Genomic DNA, 12,304 nt, shown 5'->3' with positions numbered 1-12,304 from the left:
ACTCGTCCTGAAGGGAGTTAGTCTAGTTGTGACGGGCAGAAACAAAAATGAGTAAGTAAAACAATAAGTGAGACAACTGCTAAGTTGTATCGGAGGTTCTGATGGAGTAAAAAAAGAAAAACAAAAACAATAACAACAACAACAACAACAACTGAGGGAGAGTATAAAGAGCAGGCAAGAGTGCTGTCTCCTAGGGTCTAATGGAAGAGAAGGGGTGGGCTACACGCAGAGGCAGGATGGATGTCAGGACTGGGAGATAGCAGAGCATGCAGCAGGAGACCATGAAGCACTCCAAACAGAGGGGGCAGCATGTGCAAAGGTCCTGAGGTCGTAAGGCTGTATATGCTTGAGGCTTGAACCACTGAACAAGTGAGTCTGAGACAAAAATGAGGGAAAGTGGCATGACGTGAGGTAGGAGCAAACAGGTTGGATGAAGCAGGGCCCGGGCCATGGTGAGAACTTTGCCTTTTATTTTCATTTCAGTCTCTCACTGCTTCCTGACCTGTTTGTGTGAAAGGGCCCGCCTCCCTCTTCATCCAGATATTATGAATGTGTTCTAGATAGCCTCCTTTCAGTTTTGCCCTGCATGGGTGTTGGTCTGCTCAAGGCTGAGCAAAGCCCCGCTGGACTTTGTTTTCTGCACCTCCTCTGCTTTTCAGGGTGAGAAGCCGGCAGCAGACACAGACGATGGCTTCCGGCCACACCACGGGCAGGAGCCAGGCTTGTCAGCTAACTGGACCTGGTCATGGCTGCTGGAGCTTTCCATTCTCATTCCCCAAGGAGCCAAGGCTGCCAGGAACCTTCACACCCCTTGCTTCTGGGCTCAGAGGAGGCATAAGCGCACACTAGCGCACCCTCCCAGAGTGCAGGCATGAAACCAGCATCCGTGGGGAGGAACCTACTGGGGAAAACACCCCAGCGGTTCCCTGTGTGCACTGCGAAGAGGACATGGAACCTCCTGCCTCGGGCTGGCTGCCAGGGGAGCAGGCCCTGCCAGGGGGTGACAGAGGCCATGCCAGGACACCACCCAAGCCTGCTCTGGCATTCCCTGTGATACCAGCTGGCAGCGGCCAGCCTCTGCCCTTAGGAGCACTCACACGGCGGTCCAAACCATTAGCTGCCACGAGAGCCGCATCGCTAGTGACAGGCGACCACAGCAGGGCAAGAAGCGCCAGCCACCAGGCAGGTGTGGAGGACTCCGTCTTGTGGCTCTTCTCCGAAGGCACGGCATTTTTCTTCCACTCCCAATTAACCTCCCAGGGACACATCCTGAAGGACCGGATCTGTCACGAGAAGTGACAAGACGGGATCTGTGGAGCCGGCCGCCGCGGAGCAGGGGCTGGAATCCGAGGCGGTGTTTCCTGGCAGGTCATTTGCATGGTTTGCCTGACTTCAGCAGAAATGCACGGCAGATAACCCAGAGCCGCGCGGGCACCTGCAATTGAAGAATTCAGAATCACAAGTAATGGGTCTAAATTGGCAGGCTTTCATGAGACTCCCACCAATCTTCAAGCATACAGCTGCCATGGGTCACGTAAAATGTACGTAGCTTTAATATACAGTTTCATTTGCTCGAGTATCAGCCTGGGTGCAGATCGTCAAAGAATGGCTCGGGGTAGAGAATTTAATATGAGAATCCAGCCGGGGCTGCCAAGCCATATATGTGCTAATGTTGCAATTTTGACACCGTACTTAAGGTCAAGATTAATTCAGTGAAAAATATTATTTCACGATGTAATAGACACCTTCTGAGCTGCAGAGCAGGAGGCTTCCAGGAGGAGAGATGAGGCATGGGGTGTGTTTTGCCAAATGGCCAAAGTGGGGAATTCTTTGAGAAGGGATTCGAAGGACAGCAATATTTTCCTTTGTCTCTACAACTCAATGGTGCGGCCATCATGCACCCATTTTCTTTTCTTTTCTTTTTTTTTTTTTTAACTTTTTAAAAAGACCTTATTTATTTATTTGAGGGAGAGTGAGAGAGAGCATGAGAAGGAAGAAGCTCAGAGGGAGAAGCAGACTCCCCTTGGAGCTGGGAGCCCGATGAGGGACTCGATCCCGGGACTCTGGTATCATGACCTGAGCTGAAGGGAGTGGCTTAACCAACTGAACCACCCAGGCGCCCAACCCACCCATTTTCAGCAGAAACCAAATGCCTGACGGGCGGTCCTGTTTTATCTATCCTCCTATCCCCTTTTCTTCTCTGCTGCTGTCTTAGAAGCGAACCTCTACTCAACAAATTAATTTTATCCATATCCATACTTTAGTATTTATCTCTAAAAGAGGACTCTGATTTGAAACATAAACTCACAATGTCATTATCATCTGAAAATATAGCATTGTCATCTGAAAATACAACAATAACTCCTTAATATCACAAAATATCCGGTTAGTATTCGGTTTTTCCAGGTGTCTCATAATGTGTTTGATTACAGGGTTTGTGTTTTCTCCCTACAGCTTGTTTGTTGGGCTGGGATCTTGATGACATCTTTAAGCAGCAACAGCTTGATCGGTCCCCTAAGCCTCTTCAGCTACGAGTTCCTTTCTATCTGTCTTGTTTTTCTTTACACGCGATTTGTTGAAGAAATGGTGCTTTGTTCTGCAGGGTTTCCTGGAGTCTGTATTTCTGATGGCACCCCTGTGTCGTTGTTGGCCATATTTCTTTGTTCTCCAAATTTCCTACGATACAGTAATGTTTCCTGCTTTTGGAAGTTGGAGGTAAGAGCTTGATGAGATTCAAGTTTTCTTGTGTTTTGGGGTCTTTTGTTTGTTTGGTTGTTTTTGCTAAGGTTATTCTGTGGGTGGTATTATGTTCTTCTATCGGGGGGTACATAACATGTGGATGTTTCTCATTTTGTGTGTTAGCAGCTATTGACGATTATTGCCTAGATCAATTCTTACTTTTTAAAAAAAGATTGTTTTTTAAAAAAAGTTTTACATTTATAGAATAATCGAGCAATTATTACAGAGTTCCTATATGCCCCCTAATTGCCCCCTACCTCCAGTTTCCCTGTTATTACCATCTTGCTTTAGTTACTATTGATGAACTAATACTGATATATTTTTATTTTGTCCACAATTCGCATTAAGAGTCACTCTTTATTTTGTACCATTCTATAATTCTGACAAATGGTATAATGACATGAGCGCACCATAAGAAGATCATGCAGAACAGTTTCACTGCCTTAAAAATTCTCTGTGCTCTACCTGTCTGTCTACCCGTGTACCTCAAAACCCCTGGCAACCACTGATCTTTTTATTGTCTCGCTAGTTTGCCCTTTTCCAGAAGGTTACCTTGTTGCAATCATGCAGCCTGTAGTCTTTTCAGACTGGTTTCTTTCACTTAGCAGTGAAATGTGTTTTTTTTTTTTTCCACGTCTCTCTGCGGTTTGATAGCTCATTCTTTTTATGGCTGCATAATATTCTGTCGTTCGGATGTACCACAGTTTGTTTACCCATTCAACTACTAAAGGTTCCGGTTGAGGGCAATTGTGAGTGAAGTTGCTATCAATATTTGTGTGCAGGTTTTTGTGTGGACGTTACGTTTTCAGCTCTCTTGGGCAAATACCAAGGAGCACGATGGCTGAAACATGTGGTAAAAATACGCTTAACTTTTAAGAAACTGCCAAGCTGTCTTCCCAAGTGGCCATCCCATTTTTGCATTTTCACCAGCAATGAATGAGAGTGCCTGATGTCCCATATGCTGGCTAGCTTTTGATCTTGTCAGTTGTTTAGATTTGGGTCATTCTAATAGATGCGGAGTGAAATCTCACGGTTGTTCCAGTTTCTGATTCTCCAATGAGATCATAAGAGCATCTTTTCATAGCCTTGTTTGACATCCCTGTCTCTTCTTTGGTTAGGAGTCTGTTCAGATCTTTTGCCCATTTTTAAAGCACGTCGTTTGTTTTCTTATTGTTGAGTTTTAAGAGTTCTTTATGTGTTTTAGATACGAGTACTTTATCAGATACATATTTTGCAAATATTTCTTCCCAGTTTATGGCTTATGTTTTCATTCCCTTAACAATGTCTTTCTTGCAGAGCAGAAGTTTTTAATTTAATAAAGGTCTGCTTATTGACTTTTCCGCCATGGATCATGCTTTCAGCGTTGTATCTAAAAGCTCATCATCAAGCCCAAGGTTATTTAGATTTTCTCCTTTGTTGTCTTCAAGGGGTTTTATAATTCCTCATTTTACACTTGGGCTTACAATGCATTTTGAGCTCATTTCTATGACAGGTGTAAGTTCTGGGCTCATTCTTTTGCATATGGATGTCCAGTTGTTTTTCAGTATAATTTGTGGAAAAGACTCCTTTCTTCACTGGCTTGTTTTTGCTCCTTTGTCAAAGATCCACTAACGGTGTTTATGTGGGTCTATTTCTGGACACTGTATTCTGTTTCATCGATCTGTTTGTCTGTTTTCTCACCGGTACCACGCCATCTTGATTACTGTGGCTTTATAGTAGCTCTTGAAACCAGGGTACATCAGTCCTCCCACTTTGCTCTTCTACAGAACTCTGTCGCTCTTCTGGGCCTCCCACCTTTCCACACAAACTTTAGCATCAGTTTTTCGATATCCACAAAATGACTTGCTGAAATTTTGATTGGGACCACATTGAATCTATAGATCAGGCTGGAAAGAATCGACTTAATAGTATTGATTTTTCTCACCTGTGGACATAAACTATCTCTCGATTATTTAGATTTTCTTTGATTTCTTTCATCAGAGTTTTGTAGCTTTCGTCATATGGTTCCTATGCATAGTATGTGAGATTTGTTCCTATCACATTTTCTTGGTGCTAACATAGATGGTGTCGTGTGTTTATTTCAAATTCCAATTGTTCATTCATCCATTCTTTCTTTCTTTTTTTAGGAGTTGGAGATTGGTGGTATTCTGTCATTCTCCATTTGTTAGCTGACACATTTATATATAAAAACATTCCTCTTGTTGAGCCTTTCGTTATTCAGGGATATGGGTCATTTACAAAAGAAAGGATAAATGCTTAATTCTTTTATTTGATTTACTAAATTTTTCTAAAGTTTTGGATTGGTTCCCTAACACCTCTAATATTAACCAATGAGTTTTTCTTTAATCACTATTAAGAAAAAAACATCTTATGTATTTCAGTCTGTTACATTTAGTATCCTTGTTGGTGCTCAAATTGTTTCCTTATCGGGGTGAAGGGGAGAGCTTTTCAACAGACAATCTGACGTGATACCTTGGTCTTTGATAGTTTCTCTATTTTCTTATGTGACAAGATGCTCCTCGCATATCTCATATATGTCCTTCCTCTGACATATTACCTGGGTTCCTTTGACTAGGAGGCAGTGTTTAGAAGCTACCAAGATATGTGTTCCTGCCTTTCTTCAGTGGTCAGAGCCAGGAATTACACATTTTATTTTTTTAAGATAAAATGTATCATGAGTTTATACTGATACATTCAATTTAGAACTATGAGTTTTTTGCTTAATCCCACTGGGTTTGTAGATGTCTTCCCTTTCTTCCATGCTGAAATTGACTTATATACACACTTGATCTCAGAACAACAGTGTTTATTGAATACAAGTTTTTTTTTTCTTTTCCAGTCCTTGTGCTTAGGGTATATCCCATCAGAGATCTACAAGAAAATAATGGTGGTTTAAAGTTTGCTGGTATAGCTTCTGTTTGCGTGGTTATGGAGTTAAGTTTGTTTCAATGTGGTTTTGTTTTTTTAAAAATTCAGGTATTTAAAAAGTAGTTATGTGTATTTGTCTTTGCATATTTTTTAAAATATTTTGCCAGCTTATCTTTGGAATGAATTCCTAGAAGTGAGACTGTGCCTTCAAAGGGCAAATGCGTACATAATTTCACTCGATATTGCCGAACTCGCCTCTGAAGGGGCTGTACCATTTTACATTTTACTGGCAAAAAGAACTGGATTTCCCACCTTCTAGTTTCATCCTTTACATTTGGAAAGTGTGTTAGAGCAGGTTATGTGTTTCCTTATAACATAGTTTCTTTTATCCTGGCCATAGACCTCGGAGTTAGGTATTATTCTCACACTGACTTTATATATGGAGAAACTGAGGCTCAAGAGAGTTGAAGTGTTCTGCAAACCCCAAGGAATGGGCTGATGGTAGCCTTGATCATGTGCGTAGCCACAACAGACCCTTGGGCAAGACACAGGGTCCTGCCTCTAGTGCCCGAGTGGCTGGCTGCTTGCTTGCCTCCTGGAAGCTGTGGAAAGTTGCCAACTATGTCCAGCACAGTTTAGTGGAGCGGGAGAGTTAACATGTCCTGCGGTGTGCCTCCGCCAATGTGGACAAGAGCCCCGTCTCCTTCAGAAGTACCACTGGGATACCCACCCATTATTCCTCCGGGGCCTCCTGTAGGATTGAGACAGCCGTCACAGCGGGAACCTGCTTAGAACCTCACCCTTAGTGGCTTTGCTTCCCTCCGGTCTCCCTCCCTCCTTTCTGGGACCACCTTCCAAATCAGCGAACTGGATCCAAGTCTCTGATGTAGGCTTTGTTTCTTACCAACAGTAAGGGCATCTGTCCAGCTCTGAGCCTTGCTGAGCTGTACTCCTGGCACCCAGAGTTCTTGGCATGTTGACTGTAGCTTCGGCTTCCCTGGGATGCAGCCCACCAGTCCTATGGGGCCACCCCATAGCCAATCCGTGGTCTTCTCCCCAGTAACTATGGGCATGCTATGCTCCTGGAACAGAGTTGCCAGGAAGCACAGCTCTATTAAGGCCCACCCTGCAATGTCTGCTCCAGTCCTATGCCACCCCAACTGCCCCAAAACCATTGCTTTGTATGAGTTAAAAAGCTTTGCCTGGAACTGGACCATAGGCTCTTCATCACTGGTGTGGAGAGGGCAGGGATGGGCTGTGGCTCTGGACTGGCCTCAGTACTCCTCGGTTAAGAAGGCGTTTGCTCATAGTGCTATGGTCCTTGGTGTCTGGAAGGGAGCATTTGGACACAGGGTGCTCTAGGTACACAGTCTGGGAGAAGGGAAGGAGACCCCAGTATCTCCTGGCATTGCCAATACAGCTGGGTGGCCTTCATTGTCTCCGCAAAGGCTGTGTGACCCGCAATGTCAGCATTTGAAATCGTCCAGCTTAAGGGACATTGTTGCTTAATTCAGGGAGGGGCCATTCTCAGAGGTATAGTCACAGTCTCATCTTAGATGGCCTGGCCTGCTTGACTCCCTATGGGGCCATCTACCCACGGCCCTTCATACAGGCAGGATGGGTTTTGGAGATTTAATTTGTTCGTTCTTGTATTTCCCAAATGGCACTATGTGAGAAGCATGTAAGAGTGACAACAAGGGTCACGTGGACCTGTGGGGGTTTGACCCAGACCTTTTGGTGTGGAGGGGATAGACTGAAGGGAGAACACATTCGCAGGGCGGTGTAAGTTAGGGTGAGGGGAGTGGAGGGTACCATGGAAACAGTGTGGGAGGAGCTTTAGAGAAAGGTTCCAGGAAGTGACGGCTAAGCTGAGGCTGAAGGAGGAACGAGTTCCAGCAAGGGGAAGGACAAGAGAAAAGAGGATAGTGGACAGAAGCAGGTAACACATCTGTAGGTAAGAGAGGAACCACAGGGCATTGAGGAAATCGAAAGGATTTCCTAAGGATGGGTCAATTGCAGTCTGTGTAAATACAGTTATTGGGATTGCAGACGGTTTCCCTGCAAGTCCGGCAGCAGCTTCTGGACTACCAGGTTTTGGAAATTCAAATCCACGACGTGATTGTAAATATCTTATGTTCCGCCACTTTCCGCCTGGTGTTACCCACTGGGATGCTCTGATTTAAGGAGAAGTATCTGTCTCTTCACGTCTTTTCCTCTCCCAGCCTGGTGCGAGCCCCTACGGACCAAAATTTGGTAGTGACTGGTGCCTTGGGAAATTCGGACTGTTGGCCTGCCAGTTAAAGACATGCAGATTACACAGCGGTCGGATTGTAGAAAACTCTGTCTGGGAAGAGAGAGGAAGGAAGAAATGCTTTTCAAGAGTGTTCAACAACCTGAATTTGCATTTGTTTGCTAGAACAAAAAGTTGGCTGGTGAGTTAATGGACTGATAATTATACTGTACCTCGATCAACATGTTCTCAGGGGGCTGATAAATAAAAATAAAAGATCTTTGCCCCAAGATCATACGTATCCTGGACCTGCTTGATAGAGGCTAATAAAATTAGTGAGCAAGATAAATGAGCAGGGAGACTGGTGCACGCTTCTTTGATTTTGTCTAAGAGAGCCATGAAAATAAAACTCTGGGGCCCGTTCCATCTTAATCACGGCAGACACTGAGCGGGCCTCCCACTTCGCTGTGTCAGCCTGATCGCTCGGAATGGACCGGGGCACAAGTAAGCATATTTGACGAAAACTTTGTGATAAATGACTTTCAAAAAATTGGAGTCCTGTGTGATTGGTGGTCTGCCATAACTAAGCCTTTTTCCAAAGGTTTCTCCAATGAAGAAATAGCAATGACCCTTACATTTAGCTGTTAAAATCGTAGATGAATTGCATAGAACAACGAATTGGGTGAGTATTAACTTTAGGAAGGTTGATTTGAAGTTCCATGACTCATATCATTTCTACATTACAGAATCATTTTTCCAGAAAGCCAAGGTTCCTTCTATTGTCTCTCTTGGCTGACTCGCTGGTGCCTGTGACGTCAATGACCAGCTCCATAATGAATTCCAAGTGTCCTCTGGTCCGCATCTCTCATCTGCGTGTCTCCAAATGGCTGCCCAACATCGCCCTCAGATGCCTCACTGCCACTGCATCCTGCAAGTCTGGTCCACTTCTAGCGAGGACACCCTGTCCATCACATCACGCAAGTCAAACTGTAGAAGTTCTTACTGACCCCTCCCCCCTCCCTCCCAGACATCTGCTTATTCCCAATGCCTGTTCTACTTCCTGTGTAACTCTCTCATCGCTCCCCTTATTTCCAGCTGCCCTTCACCCACTTTCCTGGTTGGATACCAACCGCTCACAGCTAAGCTGCCTCCCTAACTAGTCCCCCTGTCTTCCTCTGCTCTTGTACTTCTTCAGCATATACCCCACGTGGCCACCGAAACCTTTTTCCTGATCTCTCTGATCGTGTCACCCCTTCTTAAAACCTCCGATAGGTTCCAGCTACGTTTTGGATAAAGCTGGGGTTCTTGAAGGGCGGCTTCCAAGACTCCATTCTGTCAGGTACCCCCTGCCCCTGTCCTGGCAGCCCCCGCCCAGACGACACCTGTCTTCTTTGCACATCACATCAGAGGGTTGTGTCCCTGCCCCACCTGCTTTGCCCTGCTCTTTGCTCATAGCTTTCTGGATGCTGCCCATCCCCTGTGTCTGAACTCAGGCACAGACCTGTCTTATTCACACCTTCCCGGACCCTCAAGCTAGGCCAGGTGTCTTGTCACCTGTCTCAGAGAACTGCTCATTTGCGCTAACACTCAGAACAGCTTCTGGTCACACGTGTATCTGGCATTACTGGATTTGTCTCTCTTGCTAGCCTGGGCCTTCTTGGGACTAGGAACCGTGTCTATTTTTAACCAGTGTACCCTCAGACACTTGCAAGGTGCCCCACACATTGCTCAGTATGTGTTCAATGAGTGAATAAAGCCACCAAGGCACCTCCAAAAAGGGCCTCTGATGTCTGCAACAACTCATTGGAATAATCTAACATAGGCAGCTCTGGAAAGAAGTCTGTATTTGATGCCGCAAAAAGGAATTCTAACAGAAAAGAATGCTCAGAAACTTCTAAGGCCCATATATGAGGGAGATGAAGTCTAGCTTGTCAGTTTCATGATGAGTTTGATGTTTCTTCTCCTGGAGGATTGTGACTAATGTAACATGACCGCAGATGTAATTAGACCTGGTGTTTGCGCCTTTCCTTTTGCACTTAATCGGTTTGGGGGGAAGTAAATCTTGAATCCTAATCTATCATCAGGGTAGATGCTACAATTGTGATGACATCATAGCAATAACGACATGGAATATTTACAGGTGAGCTTTCCGGTGGACGCGCATGCAACATCTCCTCTGTTCCGCATTACTCTAACTCCGTGATAATTATCAGGCTGGTTATTTGTTAAAACAAGGTAGAGACATATTCCAGGCAAGAACTGGGTGCCGTCGCACGATAAGCTGCTCTAAGCAGAAAATAATGAATACACTGAGATTTGCTCCCAGCGATTCAGAACTAATCCTGAACGAATAATAAACTAGGTCATACAGTTAGGCCTACAGAGAATAAGTACATCCTCTGAGCCATTAAGACCTCTGAAACCAGTACTGCTTCAGAATGGGAGAAACTAGTTAATTTCCACGTGCGGGGATGACCTTGGGAAACCTCAGTCAGATTTCAGAAATGTCACAAATAAATTGAACGCTGGGGTCTTGGATTAAGCAAGGGTCAAGAACACAGTGGGAAGAGGAGGATCGTGTGTGTGTGTGTGTGTGTGTGTGCGTGTGTGTGCTGGCCAAGAGAAAATTTGCAGGTAGATTTTAGGCCTTCAATCTGAGCACATAACTCCTGTTGAGAGCAATAGGAATTGAACAACCAGACAGAGAGAGAAAAATGCCAACCAATCCCCAGTGCAGGGTATTAATTAGCTACATAAAAGAAAATAGAAAATAGAACCAGGGATTGGTTAGGTGATCCAAGAGAAGGAACGCATCTCGAAACATTCACAAGCATCCCCCGTTAAAAAATGGGGAGACGGAGACATGGAAGAGGGCAGATGAGGCCGGAAATCATCGTCTCAACCCTCTCAACGCCGACACATGTGACACCATTCTCCACGCGCTGTGCGCGACCGAAGAGATATGCTGCTCCTGATTTGTATGCTTGGAACATTTTTCTGGAATTGGAGACACACCAATGGACACACCAATGGATGTTTTTCTAGAACTGGAGATGCAGACTGACAGAGCTAAATAAAGAAAGTTAGTACATGAATCTAGTTTTGCTCCAATTTGCTCACAGCTTCATCTTCCTAATATTTTAAATGAGAAGAAAATCTCTCATTTTCATTCATCAGGCTGTGCTGGTGCCATTATAAGCAAAACGTAATTCATTTTAGCCAAATTTTGACCATCTTGACTCCTTTAGGAGGTAGAACGTGTTGGATTAAGTTCTTTCCCCTGTGACTTCTCCAGACAGCCTATTGCAAGGATTCACAGATGTAAGTCGTATCTCTTTCCTGGGTTATTAGACGCCTTCCCTTTCATCTTGAAAGGGAATGTCTTTGAACTAAATCTAAGAGAGTAGTTCCTAAATCAAGGTGTGAATAGAATCAGCTGGGGAACTTTAAAAACATACCTGGATCCCAGTCCAGAGTTACTGAAGCAGGGACCATGGGGAGGGGTAAGGTGGGGGGAGTCAGGCAAGAGGGTCCCTGGGTGGTTCTGGTGTAGTCAGTCTGGGCCAGCAATTGGAGGAGGCCCCTAGCTTCTCCCCCAGCAGAGTGGCCAGAAGGAAGTAAAAACATAAGGTCACGTTCTGGCATGAAGGAAGGAGAGGAAGGAAAATTAGCCTCGGTGGCAGCAACTGACTGTTATCTCCAGATCCCCTTTGAACTCTACTAAACCCTTAGGGCATGTTCTAGCTCTTTAACTGGGAGCGATTCAGGTCCGGCTCAGGTCCCTCGGATAACCAGAGGTTCAAGGCTTCAGTTTCCTTGGGTGGCTCCCAGGTGGCTAGCTAGCTCCTGATAAGAACATTCCACCCATTCCACTCCAGCCGCTCTGCTCCTCTGCTCCGCTTCCCAAATCCAGAGTGTTCTTCGAGGCCCAGCCAAAGACCCACCTCTTCCATGAAAACAGCAATGACTGCATTAGCGTCTTCTCCCTCTGAGAATACCCTGGGCTAGTCAGAGGCATATAATTTAACACTTAATTGTTTTCTAATTGCTTCTGATCTGTTCTGTTCCCTCACCCTATTATAAGCAGCTCAAGGGTGGAGCCCATGGTTCTCAGTGACTTTAACAAGGCTGGCTGCCTGTCTGGCTCACCACTGTGGCCCCAGAGTCCCAGATCGGCAGGAAGCTGATTCTCCATGAATATTTGTTGAATTAATGGATTTGGTGATGGCATGATTACTGGAACATTTAGTAAGAAAACCAAGACCTGTAAGCAAATTACTCCATAACATGCTCTGTTCTGTTTCATTAAATCAACTTTTAATAGATATGTACCAAATGTCTCTGGGTGTGCCCCGCACTGTCCTAGGTACTGCTGGGGATACAGGAACGAACATCCTTTATCATGCCATATGTGCTACCTGTTAAAAGAGGGCAAATTAAAAGCTTTTGAAAATGGAGTTGCCCATC

General features: G+C 45.0%; 1 long non-coding RNA gene across 2 annotated transcripts; it reads left to right on the top strand.

Moving 5' to 3' along the window:
* The first annotated feature begins 587 nt into the window (after nucleotides 1-587).
* On the top strand, nucleotides 588-9,616 carry LOC116574353. Of its 2 annotated transcripts, XR_004279236.1 has the most exons (4): nucleotides 588-1,541; nucleotides 2,603-2,715; nucleotides 7,830-8,039; nucleotides 8,584-9,616. It is a non-coding gene; the product is annotated as an uncharacterized LOC116574353 (long non-coding RNA). The 2 variants fall into 2 exon arrangements; XR_004279237.1 differs by lacking the exon at nucleotides 7,830-8,039.
* The last annotated feature ends 2,688 nt before the right edge of the window (nucleotides 9,617-12,304 follow it).

Source organism: Mustela erminea, chromosome 15, assembly GCF_009829155.1.
Source record: "Mustela erminea isolate mMusErm1 chromosome 15, mMusErm1.Pri, whole genome shotgun sequence".
In the NCBI taxonomy this organism is placed as follows: domain Eukaryota; kingdom Metazoa; phylum Chordata; class Mammalia; order Carnivora; family Mustelidae; genus Mustela; species Mustela erminea.
The sequence above is the reverse complement of the archived record's forward strand: the minus strand, read 5'-3'. Positions and strand labels throughout refer to the sequence as shown.